Source organism: Neofelis nebulosa, chromosome 10 (genome assembly GCF_028018385.1).
Source record: "Neofelis nebulosa isolate mNeoNeb1 chromosome 10, mNeoNeb1.pri, whole genome shotgun sequence".
NCBI classification, from domain to species: Eukaryota; Metazoa; Chordata; class Mammalia; order Carnivora; family Felidae; genus Neofelis; species Neofelis nebulosa.
Genome location: NC_080791.1, coordinates 115,498,644 through 115,522,572, shown reverse-complemented (window position 1 = coordinate 115,522,572; position 23,929 = coordinate 115,498,644). Strand labels below are relative to the sequence as shown.

Sequence of the window (23,929 nt, the reverse complement as noted above, 5' to 3'; positions counted from 1 at the left end):
ACAGGACAGAATTGGGCCCCAGCCTTACCGATATCCGACGTCGGGTCCAGATCCTCACCTGCCAAGTCTTCTCGAGTCCGGTGGGAACGGCGGAGGGGGGCCGACCCAAGGTGACCAAGTGGGAGACTGCCAAAATCCAGGCAGGGCGCGCCTTCTCCCTTGCGATCCCTCATTCTGTCACCGCCTCGCCGTTCTCCCAAACTGGTGGCAACAATGGGCCAGTGAGGTTGGGTTTCCCAGTCAGGGAACCAAATATGTTACAGAACCAAGCTGGAATGCTGGCAGAAAAACCAAGCGGCACTCGGAGATCTTGGTGGATCGGACATTTATTTAACACTGGCAGGCTCAGAGGAGACCATTTCTCCAAAGATCTGAACCCCAGATGCAGGTGGGAAGGGTAATTTATAGCGTAATCTTCCGAATTTGTGGTGGCTTTCACATGCGCGGCAAACAGGGCAGGAAGAACCCGGAAGAGGAGTCTCTAAGCTGGGAACGGGAGCTTGTTTTAGTCCCTTCAGCTCTCTTATGGTGCAGAACTTTACTTATTTTCCCAACACGGGGAGGGGCAGAGAGAGAGGGAGACACAGAATCCAAAGCAGTTTCCAGGCTCCAAGCTGTCAGCACAAAGCCTGATGCAGGGCCCTAACTCATGAACCATGAGATCATACCTGAACCGAAGTTGGATGCTTAACCGACTGAGCCACCCAGGCGCCCCTCCTTTTGCTTTTTTAAAATGCGGTTACTGGATCTGTCCCAAAAATAAATAAAAAACGTTGAAAAAAAAAATTTAAAAAAAAAAAAAATAAAATGCGGTTACTGGAATATTTAAAATTGGGTTTGTGGAAAATAAATTCAAAATGAATTAAAGACTTAAGTGTGAGACAGGGAATCATTAGAATCCTAGAGGAGAACACAGGTGGTAACCTCTTTGACCTTGGCCACAGCAACTTCTTTCTAGAGATGTCTCCTGAGACAAGGAAAACAAAAGCAAAAATAAACTATTGGGACCTCTTCAAGATAACAAGCTTCTGCACAGTCAAGGAAACAATCAACAAAACTAAAACACAGTCTATGGAATGGGAGAAGATATCTGCAAATGACATGTCTGATAAAGGGTTAGTAACAAAAATCTATAAAGAACTTATCAAACTCAACACCCGAAACACAAATAATCCAGTGAAGAAATGGGCAGAAGACATGAATAGACATTTTTACCAAGAAGACATCCGGATGGCCAACAGACACATGAAAAGATGCTCAACATCACTCAGCATCAGAGAAATACAAATCGAAACCACAATGAGATACCACCTCACACCCGTCAGAATGGCTAACACTAACAACACAGGAAACAACACGTGTTGGTGAGGACGTGGAGAAAGGGGAACCTCTTGCACTGTTGGTGGGAATGCAAGCTGGTGCAGCTGCTCTGGAGAACAGCGTGGAGGCTTCTCAAAAAACGAAAAACAGAACTACCCTACGGCCCAGCAATTGCACTACTAGGTATTTATTCAAAGTTTACAAAACCACTAACTCAAAGGGATACGTGCCCCACGCCCCCGTGTTGATAATAGCCGAAGTATGGAAAGAGCCCAAATAGCCATCCGCTGATGAATGGGTGAAGACGATGTGTGTATATACGATGGAATATTACTCGGCCATAAAAAAGAAAGAAGCTTTGCCATTTGCAATGACATGGATGGAGCTAGAGTATTATTCTAAGGGAAGTAAGTCAGTCAGACAAAGACAAGTATCATATGATTTCACTCAGATGTGGAATTTAAGAAACAAAACAAATGGGCAGAGGGGGGAAAAGAGAGAGGGGCAAACCAAGAAACAGTCTCTTAAATACGGAGAGCACACTGATGGTCACCAGAGGGGAAGTGGGTGGGGGATGGGTTAGACAGGTGATGGGGATTATGGAGGGCACTTGGATGAGCACCGGGTGATGTATGGAAGTGTTGAATCACTACATTGTGCACCTGAAACTGACATTAAACTGTATGTTAACTAATTGGAATTTAAATAACAACTTTAAACAATAAAACAGGTTTGTGGCCTACACCCTACCAAAGTCACGCCGTGGACGGTCTATTGGTGGCAGATAAGAGGACGTGGTCCTGGCAAGGTGTCATCAGGCCAGGTACCAAGAGGAGGGCATTTGGGAGAGACTCACACTTTTCTGCTCTCATGCGTCTTTCACGGATGGGCCAGAGTCTCTCCCCGCATCTGACTCTGGCCCAGGGCAGAGAGGTCACACAGCTGCCCATCCGCCCCCCAGTCCTGGCAGCAACTTGTCAGATTGCTTTGGAAGCTTGCTCACAGCAGGACGTGCTCTTCCTATTTAAAGTCTTGGGAATTTTGCAAGACTTTTTCTAATGAATTTCCAAGAGCAGATAAGCAGAGGGAAATAACAAACCAGTAACAGAAAAATTACCTGACCTTCTAACTGCATAGGAAAAGAAGACTGATATTTCTGCGAACCTACCCAAATGACTACTCTATCAAACCAAATATCTCACATGTGTGGGGTGCAGGAAGACGTCTCTTCTTCTTCTTGTGAAGCCCACATTCTGGAACTTCATGAATTAGCGTTTTAAGGGAAAAGGTCTCTTACTGGCCAAACAAGCAGGGAACAAATAGAGTTTCACTTCACAAAGAAATAAGGAGCAGATGGCATTCGGCCTCCACAAAAGCAATCTGAAATACTCTCCCTTAGTAGGCTCCCGGTCTCCCTGGAGGTGCGGAGTCGAGAATACGGTATCATCCAAAGGCCACAGCCCCGCCCGTCCCCAGCCCGGGCTGCGGTGCTGGCTGCACAAGAGGTGCCTTCCAAAGCTGCGGTTGTGCAGTGCGCCTCAGGGTCAGCTGGACAGGCAGAGCTTGGAGACGAGGCCTGGACAAGCACAGAAGATTGGGACAGACATGACAGAAGACCTGGAGACCAGGGCAGAGGGTGGAGAGTGTTCCTCGGTGAGTTTCAGGGGTGGGGGGCTCTGCTCTCTTGCACACCCTCACACCCGGCCCTGGAGGCTGGGGGTGCTGGCGGTTCGGCCCTCCGGAGCACCCCCCTGTCCCCCGAAACCTGCCAGGTCCCTGGAGCCCCATCAGCTCCACTCTGCAGAGGTCATCTGTGCCAGCCACCAAGACGGCAGCTGTCTTCGCGGTTCACGATGGCAGGAAAGCCCTTCCCCACCCCCCTGGAGTTAGTCGTGACCGGGACTCTGCTGCCAGAGAAACAGGGTTCTAAGTGAAAGGGCGTGTCTTCCAGGCAAGAAGGATGGCGTGCGGTTCACCACGTTCCCGGGGCACTGGGGGACGGAAGCAGAAGCTCCACCCTCGGTCCCTGAGGGCAGCACACGGACCCCCTGGCAGTGCAGCCCCACATTTGAGGGGCAGCACGAGCAGGAAACAAAGCTTTCTTTGAAGTCCCTGAGACTTGGGATTGTTCGATGCCGCAGCACAGTCTGGCCCACCCTGACTTACACAGGGACTTGATGCCATCTCGTAAAACTTTGAAAATGCGGCCTCGGCCTCCTGCAACAAAGACACTGTTCTTGGGACTGGAAAGACTGACCCACGTAAAGCCGTGTGCAGCTTGCCTGGGCCGCAGGGCCCAGATGGCAAACCTTGCCCCCTGGGTGTGTTGTGAGTGTATTTCTGGATGCAATTAACATGTGAATCAATGGACCGAGTGAGGCAGGAGCCCCCACCCCCACCTGCTCCCGTGTCGGGGCAGGGTTGGGGGGTTGCTCCTCCAATGTGTTGGAGGCCTGACTAGAACACGAATGTGGAGTAAGGGAGAATTCACACTGCCCGCCTCGCTCTGAGCTGGGACTTCCGTCTCCTCCTGCCACAGGACTCCAACTCGGGCCGGAGGGCACGCTGGCTCCCGTGGGCCTCCAGCTTGCAGGCGGCAGACGGTGAGCCTTCCGAACCACACAAGCCGACTCCCTGGGTGACTCTATTTCTCTGGGGAACCCAGACTAACACAAGCAGTGAGGAGAGCAGAAGGCGGGTCGCCCGCCCTGTGCTGTTCGGAGGAAGGACTGCAATACGATGATTTATAAGAAATAGATATTTGTCATCAGACGGCCAAATACAGTTCTCAGGCACATCTGGTCTTCATGCACAGCTCCCGAGAAAAGGTGACACAGGGTCTTGTTATTACTGACGGTGCTGCTGGACCCACCCACGGGCGGGCGGTTGAATCAGCAACGGCCAATGACTTAGTCAATCGTGACTATATATTAAAGCCCAAGAGGACAGATTTCTGGTCCTTTTTCTCTTTTCAGACGTCCTCCACACGGGGGACCAGAACTCTCCCACGTGCCACCAAGCTCCACGAGTGCGGACGCTCCTCTGGGAGACTGTTGATTCGTGCCCTCGGTCACACCCTTCAACACACTGGTCACCATAAGGAAGTGCTTCCCTGAGTTCCGTGAGTCGCTCTAGTAAAGTAAAAGAACGTGAGGTGAGGGTTGAAGCCTCCGGTCCGTCAGAATCTCTGGTGACGGCCTGGGGCTTGTGACTGGCATCTGACGTGGGGCCGGGAGCTGTCTTGCAGGACCGATTCCTCAACTGTGGGCTCTGACACTATCTCTGGGCAGACGGTGTCAGAACAGAGTTCTCTGACACCCAGCTGGCGTCCAAGAATTGGTTGGCGCTCTGGGTGGGGGAGCACCCCCCATGTAGGAATTAGGTCCAGGAACCCGGACCGACAGACCAAGAGCCTAAGAAGCGGGCAGCCCCAGGGTAAGACGGGGGACAGCCCTGTGCACTGCTCACCGCCGCCTGCGTCTTTGGCCTCGTGCGCTCAGGACAGGACCGGCTGCTGACTGAGCAGGAACAGAGAAACCGAGAAAGCCCAGACCACCGTTAGAAGAGGCGACAGCTTTTCTACCTTAAGCAGTAAAAGACGAAATGGCAGGCTCCTGAGTTCTAAGGCTGAGCGTTGCTGCGAGAATCCGATCAGCGGTGTGGCCCGGGCACCCGAGCCTCACAAGCCGGGCACCTGCAGTCCGGGTTGAGGGCGGAGGGTGATAAAGGGAAGAGACACAGCACAGCTGAGCACCAGGAAAGAGGGAGCTAATGGTGTGACTCTTGGCACATGAACCTGACTGAAATTAAACCGACATCTTAAAAGTTGATTACATACATGGGGACTTCTATCGCCCCGAGGAAGCTGTGACCCCAGTTGCCCAGCACCCTGCTTTGAGAGAGTGCGGACGAGGGGTGTGGGAGCCCCTCCCGGGGGCATCCCCTCCTGGGGGCACACTCCAGGTCCAGGCTAGGACCGTGCCCACCTGGGGTCACGGGTTCTCACCACAGCCACCTGGAGGGATTTCAGAATTCCTGCCCTGGTCCCCCCTCCAACCAGTGCCATCCCTGCTCTTCGGCTGAGTGCCGGGGGTGTGGAGGTGACTGGTTCATCTTTTCAGTTCTGAGTTCTCCCACTTGAGAGGAGACATATCTGGGCTGGAAATGGCGACTTTGATCACTCTTGATCTTCATAAAACTGGAGACTTCGGGGGCACCTGGGTGGCTCGTAGGTTAAGCGTCCGACTTCGGCTCAGGTCATGATCTCACGGTCCGTGGGTTCGAGCCCCGCGTCGGGCTCTGTGCTGACAGCTCAGAACCTGGAGCCTGTTTCAGATTCTGTGTCTCCCTCTCTCTCTCTGCTCCTCCCCTGTTCATGATCTGTCTCTCTCTGTCTGTCTCAAAAATAAATAAACGTTAAAAAAATTTTTTTTTCTTTAAAATTAAAAAAATTTTTAAAAATTAAAAAATTAAAAAAAAAAACCTGGAGACTTCGGGATGATGCTGTCAGAATGTGATGGTCCTTAGTCCTGTCCGCCAAACGTCTCTGGCTCTCCTGGGCTGGGGTAGGGTTGTATCTCCCCCTCCCCTGGAATCCAGGCTGTGACTCCCTGGGTTCCCTTCCTCCTGCCCCAGTGACCGCGGAGACACATGTCAAGGTCCCTGCGTGACTCTGCAAGAGTGCAACGAGGGCTGGACAGAGGTCCTCCAGGCTGTGTGCTGCACAGCCTCACGCAGCCGACCCTAACTGAGGCACCTGCCTTGGGGTGGTCGTCAGCAGCCCTCAGATTCTCTCCTGTTCCTTGGAGATTTTAGTCTTGGCCTCACATGTTCCCCAGATCTTTTCCAGGCAGAATTTGGGGACTTCAGAAACACCGTCTGTGACGAATCTGCCCCTGAGATACCAAATCCGGGCTCTTGGGTGCACACACTGTTAACTTTTCTCACTGTGGCATTTAGCAAATATTCAGCAAAGTGCATAAAACATAAAAGTGGGGGCGCCTGGGTGGCTCAATCGGCTGAGCGTCCGACTCCGGCTCAGGTCATGATCTCACGGCTTGTGAGTTCGAACCCCGCGTCGGGCTCTGTGCTGACAGCTCGAGGAGCCTGCAGCCTGCTTCGAATTCTGTGTCTCCCTCTCTCTCTGCCCCTCCCCTGCTCATACTCTGCCTCTCTCTGTCTCTCAAAAATAAATATACGTTAAAAAAATTTTTTTGTTTAAAAAAATAAATAAAACATAAAAGTGCACCTAACGAGCTGCCGGACTGTGGTGCCCATCCAACTACGGCCCAAGTGAAAACCATTGATGCCCCAGCAGGCACCTGACCCCTGCGGTAACCTCCCCGCCTTCCCGCCAGGGTCACCGCTCTCCGGACTTTATGGTGAACCCGTTCTTGCTTTTCATCCAAGTTCTAGCCCCCAAGTGTGGGTTACACTGAACCTAAGTGAGTTCAGGATAACCCCAAACACTGTGCTTTAATGTTGCTCATTTGGACTCGTGTGAATGAACCCTTGCTGAACCTCCCTTCACCCGGTGTTACAGCCACGAGCCTCGCCCATGTGTGGCTGTCGTCCATTTCTTCTAATTTCCATGTCGTGCTCCATGATCTAAATAAGCCACAGCTTGTCTGCTCTCCTGTGGATGGCCAGTGGTGCTGGCGGCCGTGGCTGTGTATATGTGTTCAAGTGCCTTTCCTGCACGTGGATCCGCATTTCCATGGTATGTGTGGCAGGTCAAGGGATATACATGTCTCCCACTTCAGTGGACCAGGCCACGTTGTTTTCCACGGTGGCTGCTGCGACACACATTCCCACAGCTGGCCCTGGGGGTCCCTGGACCCTCCCAGTTCTACAACAGTAGCCACTCAGGGCGTCGTGAAGCGATATCTCTTTGTGGCTTTAATTTGTGTGTCCCCGATGATGCATCAGGTTGTAGCAAGTATCTATATGCAATAAGGTTGCATAATACATGGCCACAAAACCTCAGTGGTATACACCAATATACGTCTGTCCTTACTCAAGGGTCCGTGAGATCTCAGGACTCCGGGCTGGCCTAGACTAGCCTCCCTTGGCCTTGCCTGGGCTCCCCCGTCACTCTGGTCAGCTGCAGGTGGGAGGGGACAGCTCCTCTCTCACAGGATTTTTGTAAAGTAGGCTCTACACCCAACATGGGCTTGAACTCACAACCCTTAGGTCAAGGGTCTCGTGCTCTACTGACTGAGCCGGCCGGGCGCCCCAGCACGGGCTTGTTCTTACGGCCAGGTCAGGGTCCCCACAGAAGTCTTGGCACTGGCCTACCTCATGCCGTGTTGTGTTAACCACAGCGCGTGGGGAAGGCCGTGGCCGCAGTGACCCCCAGCCTGTTGGGGGAGGGGGATGGAGACTTGGGGCACGGGCTGCAAGCCACCTACCAAAGAAGCTTGGCCACTTTACGTGTGCTCCGTGGCCAGCTGCTATAGAGACACAGGCAACTGTCCGTGGACTTTGTACCCAGAACCCTCCCCAGACTCTTGCTAATTCTCACGGTATCTCTGCGTTGTCTGGTATTTATTAGTTCATTATTTTGTGTCTTCCTTTGAAAGCCTGAATTTTCCCACACTCTTCCTATTTACTTTAGCGGTTACCTCATAAATGATGACATAACTCTGGTTTCCCAGAATCTGAGGCCATAAGGTGTTTTTATCTGCTGGACACACGAGGACCTTGGGATCTCTCAGTCCCACTGACCTCCTTCCGGATTATGCGTCGTTGTTGTGCTTTTTTTTTTTTATTTTCTAACGTACCAAGATGTGTCCTTGTTTGGTGTGACGGATACTGAGTCCGCATGGACACACACTTCGTGTCCCTGCCCTTCACCAGGCCCTCGGTGTTTTTCATCCAGACTGGTTTCCTTCTGGGTGAACAGCTCCCTTAGTGGGAGCTGGTGACCAAAGCCCCTTGACGTCTGTTTTCCGGAGAGTATCTTCATTTCGCCTTCTTTCTTGAGTATTTGTAGTTGGCGTAGAGTTTCAGATTGGCACTGAGGATGCCGTTTCGCGGCCTTCTTTCCCAGCTGTCACTGATATTATAGAATCAGCTACAGTGTAAGTTTTGCCCCTTATTTGAAAATCTGTTTTTCGGGGCGCCTGGGTGGCGCAGTCGGTTAAGCGTCCGACTTCAGCCAGGTCACGATCTCGCGGTCCGTGAGTTCGAGCCCCGCGTCGGGCTCTGGGCCGATGGCTCGGAGCCTGGGGCCTGTTTCCGATTCTGTGTCTCCCTCTCTCTGCCCCTCCCCCGTTCATGCTCTGTCTCTCTCTGTCCCAAAAATAAATAAAAAAATGTTGAAAAAAAAAAAAAATTTAAAAAAAAAAAAAAAAAAAAGAAAATCTGTTTTTATCAGGCTGCTTATAATTTTATGTCTTTGGTTTTCTGCAGTTTTGCTATGATGTTTTGAGGTGTGGCTTCGTTTCTATTTATCCTGGGAGAGACTTGAGTTTTTTAAATCTGGGGTTGACTGTCTTCCCCAGTTTTGGAAAGTTCTCAGCCATTAATTATTCGAACATGGATTCCCCGCTCCCCTGTTCTCCAGTCCTCCTTCTCCTGAAACTCCAATTAAACACACGTGGGAAGCTCTCACTCTGTCCTCAATATCTCTTACACACCCATTGTGTTTCTTGCACATCGTGTCTGTGCTTCTGTCTGGATGGTCTCTTCTTCCGTCTTCTTGAGGCGAGGCCCTTGAACCTGCAGTATTCACCCCAACAAGCTCCCCGGGACTCATGTGACCCAAGAGCAACAAACCCACCCACTGAGTTCTTAATTCTGGTTACTGAATCTTCCCATTCTAGAACTTCTGATTAGTTCTTTGCAGATTTGCAACATCACTTTCTATGGTTCTCCATTCCCTGCTAATGTGTTTCAGTTCACCTTTTGTCCCCGGGAGCTCGGTGAGCTCGCCGTCTAGAAGTCCAGCACCCAGAGTTTCCGTTGTCTTTTCCTGCTGACCCTCGGCCATGTTTTCTGGTCTCCCTGGGCGCTCCATGCAGAGCTGATTTTAGGCCTGGGATGATTACCTGCCCCCCCCAGCCCCCCCACCACCACCTCCCAGAGAGGGTCCTGATGACCCTGGAAAGCACCTGCAGTTACCAAAATCCGATTTCAGAGGTTGTGATTTCTCCATATTTCTGGATCTTCTCTTCAATTGCATCTCCTGTGGGCTCTCTGTCTTTTAGTTCATATCTGTTGTGATGATTCTTCTAACAGGAGTTACTTCTATCGCAGTTTTCATATTTACTACTTACTTCTCCGCTTCTCTTTTCCTTCGTTGTTGACATTCATGGGATGAATCATTCTTATGACTTTTTTAAATGACTTTTTATGTCTTTTTTGACTTTTTATGACAATTTTATGACTTTTACAAAAAGTATATACATATATTTATTCAGCAAATATTTACTGAGCACCTACTTCGTGCCCAGAATTGTGAGCAGTGGACACACACCACGTGCTGGCCGTGGATGGCTGTTCTCCAGACCTGCGCTGCCCTGAGCACAGGGGTCCAGCCGCACTCACTCTTGCGGTGCCTTCTCAGGTCCTGGCTGTCACCCTCCTTCCTGGAGGCGTCGCCCAGAATTTTATCTGGGGTTTATGTGGCCAACTCTCCTTCACTTCTGCCCCTTGCTCCTTCCTTTCTGTGGGTGGTTGTTCCCAGGACAGACCTTGCAAAGGCATTCAGTCCACTCACTTCGATGGCTCCCACTCTTCCTGTGTTTTGTTCTCTTTCAGTTCCTCAACCAAGAACGTTTTCTATGTCTGTGTTCTACGGCCGCCTGGAAATATCTTTCTTATGCTTTTGCATTGGAATGCCAACTTAGCTGGATGTCAAATTCTAGATTTGTTTCTTTCGATTCTTTAAAATAACACTTCTCATATGGTTTGAGGAGAAATCTGGTATCAATGATTCTTGTTCCCTTACAGGTGATCTGTTCTTTCTCTACGGAACTTTCTCTTTCTGGAAAGTTTGCTTTTGATGCAGGCTGGCCAGGCCCAAGGACCTGGGGGGCCCTCAGGACCGGCTTCGTGCAGGATGGAAATCAAATGCGAGCGGAGAGGAAGGGAGGAAGTGAGAGCAGAGTTTGTTGAAGACAGAGAGCGTAGGGGCGCCAGTGTGGCTCAGTTGGTTAATCGTCCAACTTTTGGTTTCAGCTCAGGTCATGAGCGCACAGTTCGTGAGTTCAAACCCCACATCGGGCTCCATGCTGACAGGGTGGAGGCTGCTTGGGATTTTCTCTCTCTCCTTTCTCTCCCCCTTCCCCCACTCACACACACACACACACACACTCTCTCTCTCTCTCTCTCTCTCTCTCTCTCAAATAAATAAACATAAAATAAAATAAAATAAAATAAACACTTAAAAAAAAAGACAAAGAGTGTAGATATGACAGAGTGTCCAGAAGACTTGGAAAGGAAAAGGAGTGTGAGTGTCTTGGAGTTTGGGGCTGTCATTGAGGGTGGCGGCCTGGCATACAGCCCTCTCAACACTGGGAACCGGGCGAACCAGGGCCAGGGCTCAGGTGTTCTCCATAAGCTGCTTAGGCCCTGGAGTCAGGGGTCTTGGACAATGTTTGTGAGGACATTGCCCGCCCGGCCACTCCTTAGATGTCACCTGCTGTGCTGGAAGACTCCAGAGAAGTCCCTAAGTCCCAGAACTTCTCAAGGACATTCGTTACCTGCACGAGAAGGCGTGTGTAGGGTGGGGGTGCAGGTGCTAGCCAGAACAGAAGTGGGAAAAGGAGCGAGAAAGCGGTTTTTCACGGGGTCTCTTACTGTTCCTGTCTCACATTGATACTCTAAATTTCATTGGTGTGTGAACCAAGTGTGGTTATTTCTTTGCAGACCTTTAGCCTGAAGCCCTTCGTCTTCTTTTAATTCTGGGACCTTTGGCTTCCTCGTTTCCTCAAGTACTTCTTCGTCTCCATTCTCCTTTTCCTCCGGTCTGGGACTCGTAGCATCGACACGCAGGCTCCCCTGCGTCTCTGTTCTCCCGTGTTTCCTCCAGGAGAGCTCTCCATCGATCTCTCAACACACGAATCTGCCCTTCATCTGGGCCCACCGCCTGTTTCCAGTTCTGGTCATCAAAACAGGGACAAAAGCCAGCACTTCCAGAGCACTGAGTCTATACCAAGCACTGTGCTGGATGCCTCACATACATTAACAAATTTAACCCTCATAACAGCCCAGTGAGATAAGTGTTGTTATCGTCCTCATTTTAGAAGAGGAAGTGAAGCACAGAGAAGTTAGGTAACCTGTCCAATGTCACACAGCTGGGAAGCAGCAGGGCAGGGATTGGCACCAAGGCACCGGGGTCTGAACTCAGCCACTCTGCTGCCTTGCTCATTCTCCATTTTGTATTACTTCTTTCAACACGCCTAACATCGATTTTCTTTCCTAACTTTTTGTTTTGAAGCAATTTGATTTATGGGGAAAAAATGCAAGAATAGTAGAGTTTCTCAACCTCCCTCACCCAGATTGCCCTGTTGGCAGCATCTCGGGTAACCATAGTACCTTGATCAAGACCAGGAAATGAACACTGTTGTAACACTACTAACCAAACGAAAGACCTTATTCAAAGTCCACACGCTTCTTCACTAAGGTCCTTTTTCTGTCCCGGGGTACCATGTTGCACTGAATGACCAGCTCCTCTGTCCTTCCTTGTTTTTCATGATCCAAATACATTTGTAGGGTGACCCCCAGTTGCCGGAGACCAGCTCCAGCAACCAGGGGCTCCCTAAGGAAGAACGGCATCGGTGAAAATAAAACAAAACTAAAATAAAAAACTAGAAAATACAAAACTAAAATAAAAACGAAAACTAAAATAAAAAACTAAAATAAAAACAAAAAATAAAAATGGACACAGACAACAGCAGTGTGTTGAACTGGCCGATATATTGCAGTAAACGTGGCCTTATATATGCTAGTGATTTCCTTGTAGCATACGTCATCTATGTTTTTCTAACGTTACCTAATTTTGACAATGTTCCTATGTGTAAACAACCTTTAAGAAATAACATGGTGATTTTCCCCTAACTTTTCCGCATACCCTTTGATTATAGATTAATTTCTTACATTATTCCATTATACATCTGCGTTTATCTATAATCTACAAAGCATTTGCTTTGCTGTTCTCGTGAAAGGGCCTCCATTTCTCAACACCTCAAGTGGAACAGTTACAGGGACATGACCTCCTAACCACATGAGGCCAGAAGAACAATGTGTTTGCCTCCGTCTGAGGTGCCAGAAAGGGGCTGAAAAAGCCTTAGAAACCCATGCCTCATACATTCTCAGAGAGACAATGCACCTAGGAACCAATGAGCCGACTAGGTTCAGTCATCGTCTGGAATGCCTCCTGGGGCCAGGTGGGCCTAGGGGTTGAAGTCACCTGTGCCCAGAGATACACTCCTTAGTTGCCAGAGTGAGGCTTTCTATGTCTCTCCTTTACAGACCCTCTTTGCTGGCAAAGGCGCGAGACTATCCTTCCTGTAAGTAGAGGAGTCTCCCTAGGGGATGGCAAGGGCTAAACGTAAGGCCGGACGATTTCTTGCGGAACCTTATTTTCTTCCCTAATGGTTCTTTTCCCAGGGGGCCTGCTGAGGGCAATTCCCCAACAGACAATACCCCGGGTACTTTAATAAGGCCAAATTACCTAAAAGCGAGAGTACCAGGAGCTTCCCTGTCGGCGGGCCGCCCTGCAGTCACCAATCCGTCCACAGCACGGGCCCTGCCACTCAGGCTGGGATAGCTCGGCTTCCAGCACCCAGTTACTCTGTACAACACTTCTCAACTGGTGTTTGTGTGGTTTCTTATGTTTGGGATGAGTGTGTGCATTCTTGGCAACAGTCCTACAGAAATGATGCTGAGATGTTCTCGTCGGACCACGGAGATCACGATACTGATGTTTCACTACTAGCGATGTTGACCTTGACCCCCCGTTAAGGTGGTGTCTGCTGGGTATCTCCATGTAAGGTTACTATATTTCCTATGTATGTAATTAATATGTTGAAGAGATACTTTAAGACCATGAAAATCACATTTCTTCCCAACTCTCACCCACAATTGAAGCATCCACATCCACCGGTGGTTCAGGCCAACAACTCTCATTGTGGGGTGTACTCAGTTGGTGATTTTCTGTTTTCCTCTTTCCTTCTCCATTTACTGATTGGATTTCTGCCGTAAGGATGAGCTTTCCCTAACCTTTCACTTGTTGATTTAATCGAGTACCTATCTAGGTTAGTGAGGATGTACAGATACAGATTTTATTCTCTGGCTTACAATTCAATATTTTCATTGTGTTTTTGCTGAAATTACTCAGCTTTTGCTGTCAGGAGCTCCTTCAGGCTGGCACCTGCTTTCTTCCAACAGCCCCTCTTTGGTTTTGTCTGTGGCTTGGGGCACTCCTTCTCGCCTGCTCTTCAATCAGCCATTTCTCCAGGATCCCTGGTTCCTTCGGGAGGATGGTTCCATCCCTGGTCTTGGGAACCAAAAAGTCCCCATCCTGCCCCAGCTGCTCTGTTTTCAAATGGATTATCTCCTGAGAGAAGTGGATTGATAAAAGGACCAAAAGTCGGGAGGGAGGCCACCTGCCTGACTGGACTTGTGGCCAGAGCTGAGCGCTTGGAAAGGACTTTGGAGCAAGACTGAAAACAGAAGTCCATCAAACTTTCAGCCCTACAGCTGCAGCAGCTCCAAGGCCAGAAACCCCAACAACACCTGCGCCTCCCAGGGCGCCTTCTGGGGCTCCACCGTCAAAATGCTGGCCCAGAAATCGATGTCTGCTTGGTAATCAGCTGGGACGCTGGAAAACAGATCCTCAAAGGGTTTCTGAAAACATTTCAACACCAACACCAACTCCTACTTTTGAAGGAGGGCCCCTGCCCAAGCCGTGTAGAGCAAGGCCAACAGGCCCACAGCCACCACTGAGCTCAAAGCACACAGGCTCATTAAGTGACCATCAGCCCTATTACATCGGACCCATTACAGCCAAGCACAGTTCTTAAGATTACCATACAAGGGAGCATTCCATAAGCCCTCACAGTCCTTCACTCTGCCCCTATAACTATGTCTAGGCCATGTCTTTGAAACATAAACCTCAAGGAGATCATTATTATCAGAAGGTGAACAAAAGGAGGAAACTTTATTTGGAACTTGGGCAAATTAAAAATGTTAAGTGTTTTTTCCAAAATATTAATAAAAGGCTTTAGCCATCTGAGCAGGTGACCATAACTTATTCCATCTGCCAGAAACACAATTTGCATAAAAATGTATTATAGCCAGTGAGTTTTGTATTATTGTACCTGATCGATGGCTACAATTTTGGAATGGAGGGGCGCTCACAGGTGGCTCAGTCTGTTAAGTGTCTGATTCTTGATTTGGGCTCAGGTCATGATCTCACAGTTCATGAGACGGAGCCTCATGTCGGGCTCTGCGCTGACAGTGTGGAGCTGGTTTGGGATTCTCTCTCTCCCTCTCTCTCTCTCACTCAAAATAAATAAATAAGCGATAAGATGAGAAAAGATGAGATGAGATGAGATGAGATGAGATGAGACGAGACAAGATAAGATAAGAAACTTTCGGAACGGAAGCTGTCAAGTCCTGTATGTATCTGTCTTTATACGTGTATGTGGCAGTTGCCTGGTATTTTTTTACCTCTAGATGATATCGCCAAGATTAATTTAAAAGAGATCTATTTAATTGGCTTAAAGAAAATTAAGTACTTATATAAATTAAGTATTCCTAAAATTCTCAGGTATATAATAGAAACTAACCCAAATGCTTTTCAGGTTCATGATCTGGAAAAATACTCAGTAGTGAAGCTAACTGAAGTTTGTTGGAGGCTGGCTGGTCCCGTGGACCTGGGTCCACGGGACCAGCCAGGAGGGTCTTCGGCCTCTCTCAGGATGGAAATTAAACATGAGCCAAGAGGAAGTGAGAGCACAGTTTATTAAAGACACAAAAGAGTCTGGGGGACTCAGAAAGGAGAGGAGAGGGAGTCTCACCTTTGCTTGGGGCCTGGGGCACATGTCTTCTCAGTAACCCAGGAACAAAGATGAGCATCTAGGCATACTCCATAAGTCACTGGTGCCCTGGAGCCAGGGCTCCGGGTGCGTCGGTGGTCTTGGGAGAACGTTCCTGACACCTGCCCGGTCCCTCCTTGAGTGTTACCTGTTGTGCTGGAAGACTCCAAGGAGGTCACTACCTCCCTGACCTTCACGAGGGTATACGTTACCTGTACGAGAAGTCGTGTGTAGGGCCGGGGTACAGGTCCTAGAAGGAATAAAAGGGGGAAAGGGAGCAAAAATGAAGTTTTTCATGGGGTCCCTTCAGCTCCCCTGTGTCAGACATGTCTTCTGAACGATCAGCATTGAACGTGATGTAGACACACAACTTTCACTCCACCTGGGCTCGTTGGTCCCTAAGTGCAGGGAAGCTCTGTTACATTTGTCAGCAAGAAAAATAACTCAGGATGATGAAATTTTTGTAGGTAATCTGAACATAATTGTTGAGAACCCATGGATTAAATAGATGTAAGCGGGATAAAAGTTTTAAATAATTTCCCCAAAGCTTTTGGTAACCGGAAACCTTAAAGTTTTGCTAAGTTAAGTTAAATGATGGATAGTGACTGAATATCTAGATCATTTCCAAATAAAAGAAAATATTGAAACGTTAGTTACTGAATATAGGTTTGTCCAATTTGGGTTCCTGTTACAGAGAATCTAACGATATTGGGTCTGTTAGTGCGCGTGTTTGCGCCACACTGGAAATAACACCAATGCAGGACTGTCCTCTTGAAAACATGCCCATAAACTCGCCCATCTGCAGAACCCTCGCGTCGCAATCGCTGGTTCCTTGTTTTCACCAAAAATTAGGGCTCCTAAGGGTTTAACATTCTAATTAACATCTGTGATTAAAACTGCTACAAATAAGGGAAACATCTCCATATGCAGGGAAAGTGGGATGTGCATTTTTGGTAAAAGAACACATGAGGAGGGGCGCCTGGGGAGCTCAGCCAGCTGAGTGCCTGACTTCGGCTCAGGTCGTGGTCCCACGGTTCATGGGTTTAACCCCCACAGGCTCTGTGCTGACAGTGTGGAGCCTGCTTGGGATTCTCTGTCTCCCTCCCTCTCCCTCTGCCCCTCCCCAGCCCCAACTCTCTCTCTCTCTCAAAGATAAATAAATAAATATTTAAAAAAAATAATAATAATAATAAGTGAAATGGACAGAAAGTTGTAAAAGGTCTGTTGGAAAGGAATTTTGCGAGAGGAATTTTATGTGTGATGAACTGGAAGAGATTGAATGAATTTGTCCTCAGGGTTTGAAAAACAGCTTTAAGATCCATAGTATACTTCTGTAATTATGTAAACCTGGGACATAATTTTCTTTCATCTGCCAAAAGGCATCAGTCTGCTCCTCATAAGAGATTGTGAAATGGTTCCCTCTAATTTTCCAAATTATTTGCAGAGAAAACAAGGATTCTATCTTTTGCCAAAATAATGTCCCATGTGTCAGCCCTTTGCTCACTAGGGGAGACCTAGTCCTCTGGATATTGAGAGGGCTAAGTCTTGGGGCACCTGGGTGGCTCAGTCGGTTGGGCGTCTGACTTTGGTTCGGGTCATGATTTCACGGTTCATGAGTTTGAGCCCCGTGACAGGCTCTGCCGACAGCTCAGAGCCTCGAGCCTGCTTTGGATTCTGGGTCTCCCTCTCTCTCTGCGCCTCCCCTGCTCATGATCTATTTCTCAAAACTTTTTCAACGTTAAGGGAGCTAAGTCTTGCTCAGGACCACGGAAGCTTCTGTGCTTGCCTGCGAAGCCTTACTCACTTTGGTTAGAGGGACAGCTAAATACTGTTTCACAGCGACCTGTGATTTTATTTGACTGTTTGAAGATCTTTTGATCTTTTTGACAAACTTTTCCAAATGCAAATTCTACGTGATGTCTTTTCGACCTTGAACTAACTTTGAGTTTTACCAGAGGGTCCTGGAAATATCTTAAGATGTGTTTTCTTTCCTTATAAAAGGGAGATCTTAAACTAATTCAGCTCATCTGATACGTTAAAATCCACAGGAAGCATTGTCAAATAAATCCTAAACCTTCTTTACGTTATGTCTGTGTAGGTACACGTTACAAATGTTCCAGAAATTATGTGAAATTTCTGGAAACCTGACCTGTCCCGATTTAATGCCATCAGTCATAATTTTAAAATGTATGTCATGGAAATAGGCCCCCTTGTCAGCTCCACCACAGCGAGCTCCCGCCAGATATTACCAATGGGCGTTTACGCCGTTCATCACCTGCAGACAGCTGCTGCTCTACTGCCATGCTTTTGCAACCGCAGGATCTAGAAGAAATTCACAGAACAGACTCTGGCAAGTGCTCTGGAGTATGTGTCCCCGAGGACTCCAGGATCGCATGGCTGAACTGGCTTTCAGCACACTATTTCTCTGGAGCTACCTATGATTATAGCAATTCAGCAAAATCTTTGTGAACAAAGCTAAAACAGTGACTTTTTCTCCCTACGCAATCCCTCCAGAATTCAGACACTCTCGACTACTTTTCCTTGTGGCAATGCACGTGCTTAGTTGCATACGTGCAATAGCCCTCTGTTGTCCTTGTAGACGTCCCGCTGCCTCCGTGGCTAAGGTCCTACTGGAAAGGGTCATTCCTTCCTGCCCCCGCCCATTGAACTTGGTTCCCAGGGAGCCCACTCTGCTAGTTGGATTCTCTGACCAGTTTGTGCTGCTTGTTCACCCTTACAACACCCTCACTGTGCACCCCACCCTCATCCTCAGGGCTAATCAAACACACTAATGACACCATTTAGACTCAGTTGGCAAAATTCATAGAGAGCCTCCAAATATCCTGGCCAGAGGCACGATCACTGGTCCTGAATGTCAGGGTTATCCCTTTTGGAACTCAGAGTCTCTCACCCTTTGAGATACCCCAGGACACCCAGTGCACCTGGTTCCTGCTTCTTCAGACCCACAGCTAATAAAGGGGGATATGCTTTAACATTGGACGGTCTCAATTGCTTCTATTAGAAATAACCATGTTTGTTTTTAATGTTTGTTTATTTTTGACAGACAGAGAGACAGAGCATGAGCAGGGGAGGGGGGGAGAGAGAGAGAGAGAGAGAGAGAGAGAGAGAGAGACCCAGAATCCAAAGCAGGCTCCAGGCTCCAAGCTGTCAGCACAGAGCCCGACGCAGGCCTCAAACTCCCAGACCGTGAGATCATGAGCTGAGCTGAAGTCGGATGCTCAACCGACTGAGCTACCCAGACGCCCCAAAATAATCATGTTTTGAGAGAGCAATCTTTTTACAGAGATGAAGACCTTAAGCCTCACATCTTACAACCCAGAGATTCTTCTACCAGAAAACACACCTGCTAGAAGACTCTCCACCCTCACTGGAAAGTCCCCTGTCAGGCACCACCTGCCAAATTCCAGGCAATAGACCCCCCGGGCCCACATGACGCACCGAAGACAGCACCGAACCCCGACTGGCCCTGCACACCACCTGGTGGGCTGCCAGTAAAGACTTCCCGGATTTGAAGCAGGCAACACCTCATGACACGCTTCCCCCAGGTGACCCACCAGGCCTGTGTACCCTTTCTTGCTTTGGCTCCTTGTTTTATTTTCTCTCTCTTTTGGGGGCAAGACAGGGCTCCTATCCACATTTCCTAATCTATTACAAAAAAGGAAAACCTTTCTTACTGGTGGATCTGTCACCAGAAACTCCTATGTGTTCACAAAGTCTGAGACCTCTTGTTCTCACTTGCAACTAATTCCTCTTTAGTCCCAAAGGCCACTGCTGATTACCCACATAAGCCCACGGATGTTCCCTGCAGGCGAGACTAGGCCCAGGAAGACCTGGGACCAGGACACCTTGGTCCAGCTTCGCCCCGATCACAGCCTCGCGGCTCGGCCGAGTCCCTGCGTCTTCGCCCATCAGATAGCTTCCTGATCTAAGTGTGATCTCTCTGCCCACACGCAACAGACATACAAATGAGTTTTCACATCTTTGCAAGGTTTTTAGAAAAGACACCTTTAGGAAGAGATGGCCTCACAGAGTGTCATCCGGACTCCTCTGACCCATGGCTTGGAAGGATCAATCAGGAAATTGTGGCTAATGAACCTATCAATAACCAGATTGTAGCTGGAGTCCTCGGCGCTCCCCCTCGTTTTGGTTTCGTGTGTGGCGGACAGTGGCATACGAATTTTAAGACAGCTGGCAAGTTGGAGGTCAATAGTTATTAGGCCATTCAACGGTCCCTGCTAACAGCTACAACAAACGAAAAGCTTCCCATTGGCTTACCGCACTTAGGTGGAGGCATACCTGATTCAGTGTTGGCCTCCAGCGGGAGTGTCTTTCTTCCGTGGCTGGAACAGTGCTGATGAACACGCGGTCAGAAATCTCTCCCTGACATTGGGAGAACCGGCCAGCTCCACGGCCGCAGCAGCGGCAGCCCAGCGGCCAAAGTACTTTTGGACGGCCACATAGCCTCGATTAGGATCTGCTCGATGAGCAAGGTGTTTGTGCGATAGCGAGTTCCATCCGCTGCAGGATAAATGCCTCTGGAGAAGTGGAAATGCACGGTCAGGGAACAACCGATCTCCCCGACGTTTCGTGGTCTTGATCTATTCAGCTGCCCGCCTTCCGGTCTGGGCCCCTCCTTTAGAATCACCCTGCAAACAGGATTCGTCGCGTTACTTTTAATTCTGCTTTGCATAACTATTTTTGAACTTCGTACCTGCCGCCCGTCAAGCCTCTGCAAACAGGGCCGTGGCCGCACCGCACCCGGTCCTAAGGGTCGAACTGCTGCCAGCACGTGCGCTGCCCCTTTGCAGACCTAAGGGCGGTCTGCAGCAGAACTGACCTACTGTCCTGGAGACCTGCAGACCACAGGCCTCGAGGAGTGAAGGCCCAGACTCTCCCGGAAGAGAAGGCCTGGCCACATTTGGAAACAGCTGCCGCAGACGCCAGCCAGTCTGCCCGGGGTCATGTCCACACACGACTGCGGGCCGGGCACCTGCTTCTCCTGCACCCAGCCCCCCTCCCTCTTCCCACGCCTTCACCTGGACGGGGAAGATGGTCTTTGGGCCTTTAGTCCGTCCTCTCTCTTCCCAGGTCGCCAGCTTCCTGAATAAAGCAACCTTTCCTTCCACACATCACTTCTCTCTCGAGTGCTCATTGTCAAGCGGTGAGCAGCTGAACCTCACTGAGTTCGGAACCGGTTCTCTGTCCGGTAACAGGGCGACGCTGTCTCAGTGTTTGTGGGGGCAATGTCCATAGACTGCAGGGTCCACAGTCTCCAGCCTGTGCACCCGTCCTCTGACAGGGCACAGGGCTTCCCAACCACCCAGGGATAAAGCCACTAAATGCAGAAAAGTTGATCTGATTAACGACGCTTTCAAGAAAGATCTTGATGGGGTACCTGGGGGGCTCAGTCGGTTGAGCGTCTGACTTCGTCTCAGGTCATGATCTCACAGTTTGTGAGTTTGAGCCCCACCTTGGGCTCTGTGTTGACAGCTCGGAGCCTGGATCCTGCTTTGGATTCTGTGTCCCTCTCGCTCTCTGCCCCTCCCCCACTCACACTCTCACTCACTCTCTCTCGAAAATAAAATGAAAACGTTAAAAAAATTTAAAAAAAGAAAGAGCTTGATCAAAAGGGAGAAATGTTAAATAAAGGAAACCTCATTTTTTGTGTGTGATACTGATTTTTTTAATTTGATTTTTTTTTAGTTTACATCCAGGTTAGCATACAGTGCAACAATGATTTCCGGGGTAGATTCCTTTAGCCCATCCCCCCTCCCACCCACAACCCCTCCAGTAACCCTCAGTTTGTTCTCATTAGTTATGTCTCTTCTGTTTTGTCCCCCTCCCTGTTTTTATATTCTTTTTGTTTCCCTTCTCTTATGTTCATCTGTTTTGTCTCTTAAAGTCCTCATATGAGTGAAGTCATGTGATTTTTGTCTTTCTCTGACTAATTTCACTTAGCATAATACCCTCCAGTTCCATCCATGTAGTTGCAAATGGCAAGATTTCATTCTTTTTGGTTGCCCAGTAATACTCCATTGTATATATAGACCACATCTTCTTTATCCATGCATCCGTTGATGGACATTTGGGCTCTTTCCACACTTTGGCTATTGTCGATAGCGTTGCTATAAACATTGGGGTGCCTGTGTCCCTTCGAAACAGCACACCTGTATCCCTTGGATAAATGCCTAGTAGTGCGATTGCTGGGTCGTAGGGTAGGTCTATTCTTAGTTTTTTGAGGAACCTCCATACTGTTTTCCAGAGTGGCTGCACCAGCTTGCATTCTCAAAGGAAACCTCATTTAAAATGGAGTCAAGTGGCACCTGGATGGCTCCGTCGGTTAAGCGCTGACTTCAGCTCAGGTCATGATCTCGCGGTTCGTGGGTTCGAGCACCGTGTCGGGTTCTGTGTTGACCGCTCAGAGCCTGGAGCCTGCTTTGGATTCTGTGTCTCCCTCTCTCTCTCTGCCCCTCCCCCACTTGTGCTCCGTTTCTCTCTGTCTCTCAAAAATAAATAAACATTAAAAAAAATTTGTTTTAATAAAATGGAGTCAAGGAGCCCAGAAGGGGGGCCGCTCATGCTCACCCCTCAATGCTGCAGCCTGCGAGACGGCGCAGGAGGAAGATAATCCTGACAGGAGAGAACGTTTCTCATACCGGGTCTGCGTCTTGCCTTTAGAAAAAGCTGGAAGGTCTCGCTGCGCCCAAAAACTACACACTGACTTCCACCCAGAGCCGCCAGACACTGTGCAACCTGGGGCTTGTGTTCCCCTCCAGTAACCGTCTGCCCACAGCAGCCCTGCCTGATTTGCCCTGAGCCCTGATGGCAGCGGACTTCCCTTCACTCTCAGACCTGCCTGCCACAGGTTCGCCACAGCCCTCATGCCCCAGGTCACAATTCCTCTGCTTTACCAAATAAAGTCCTTTTGCTAAAATAACTGTCTATTTTATTTTTAAGATTGAGAAGCGCAAGCCCAATATTCAAATTCGGTTCCTTGCAGTCCTTCCCTCCTGCTCAGGGCTCGTATCTTTAATTCTGTTAGTCGTGCTTTCTTGTTGATGCTATGGGTCGATGTCACACACTGACTCAACCGGGTGCTGTTTAAAGTCCCCTCCACTGTGGCCATTCCCTGGGGATCCTCCAGCCCTGTGGCAGCTTCCATCCAACCCCCCCAATCTGCCAAGGCAGGTGCAGAAGTGGGGGCTCAGGTTGGAGGGGGTGTCCTTCTGGCATCGGCCTCTCCACACCAGAGAGCTGGGGAGCAGCAGAGTCACAGCACACAGTGAGGCCGCACACACGGTGTGGCTTTCCACGACATCAGCTCCGTCCGGTCCTAAAGCGGGTTCAGGATGCCAAACTCAGTGACATATTCCACCGCGTGCTTAACGTGGCTTCTTATGCAGCACATGGAGCAGAACATGTCACACGACACAGAAACACCAAGGGTGGGAAGTCAGTCTGTGGGTGTGAAGCCGAGATCCGGCCACAGTCGGGTCCGGATCAGCTCTCGGCACCCACCGCATGTTACGATCAGGCTGCAGAGGGTCTAGTTCTGTTCGGAGATCCATGGGGCAGACCCTTTGGCAGCAGCCGCCTCTTTGAAGTGGTCAGACATAGAGGGGTTGTGTCTGAAGAGCCTGACAGTTTGCTGCACAAACCATTCCTTTCTTAGGGGCGCCTGGGTGGCTCAGTGGGTTAAGTGGCCGACTTCAGCTCAGGTCATGAACTCGCAGCCCGTGAGTTCGAGCCCCACGTCGGGCCCTGTGCTGACAGCTCAGAGCCTGGAGTCTGTTTCGGATTCTGTGTCTCCCTCTCTCCCTAACCCTAACCCTAACCCTAACCCTAACCCTAACCCTCTCTCCCCTCCCCCCTCACACTCTGTGTCTGTCTCTCAAAAATAAAACAAATAAACATTAAAAGAAATTTTTTTTAATTGTTCCTTTTTTAAAGGGATCTAATCAGTCTTGGGACCCTCTGGTCCTGCTGGCCGTCAGTTCTGGGGCGTCATCAGCTGGTGCTGGTCTCACAGCTGCGGTGACCTAACTGCTTGCATCACTGTTGGACACAGGCCCCTGCTTGACACGAGTGACTCCATCTTGCTCTCTACAAGCACCTTGCACTGTTTCACCATCTGAACCAAGCGTGGCGTTTTCTTCTCTGTCCCTTTCTCCCTGGGCTGCCCCCAGTCTCTCTGCTCCTGGGGAGCCCCGGGTCTTCCCCCCAGAAGACCTCTGGGAAGCAGCGTGATCTGCTTCTTACTCTGTGTGGGTGCAGGCCTGGTCATGTCAAAATCCTGCTCCTCTGTGCCCTTTTCAAGGAGAGAGACTGTGGGTGTTTGCCGAAGCTGAAAGCTGCCCCCTCCGCTGGACACCGAGAAACTGGTGCCGCCCTCCCCACCCTTCCTCAGGCCTCCAGAGGGCAGAGCCACAGAGACAAGGGGAAAGACTTCAAAGCAAACACACAAACGACTGTTGCAATGGTTGACGCTGATCCTGGAGCCAACCCAAGTCTCACGGCAGCCGGAAGCCAGTAGACAAAGG

At 49.5% G+C, this 23,929-nt stretch overlaps 2 long non-coding RNA genes across 2 annotated transcripts; both read right to left on the bottom strand.

Annotated features, from left to right (window-relative positions):
• Positions 1-803: 803 nt before the first annotated feature.
• LOC131488400 (uncharacterized) lies at positions 804-3,182 on the bottom strand. Its single transcript, XR_009250195.1, has 2 exons — positions 2,652-3,182; positions 804-967 (listed from the first exon to the last, which is right to left on the bottom strand). It is a non-coding gene; the product is annotated as an uncharacterized LOC131488400 (long non-coding RNA).
• A 12,094-nt stretch (positions 3,183-15,276) lies between these two features.
• Positions 15,277-20,334, bottom strand: LOC131488399 (uncharacterized). Its single transcript, XR_009250194.1, has 2 exons — positions 19,686-20,334; positions 15,277-15,618 (listed from the first exon to the last, which is right to left on the bottom strand). It is a non-coding gene; the product is annotated as an uncharacterized LOC131488399 (long non-coding RNA).
• Positions 20,335-23,929: the final 3,595 nt, after the last annotated feature.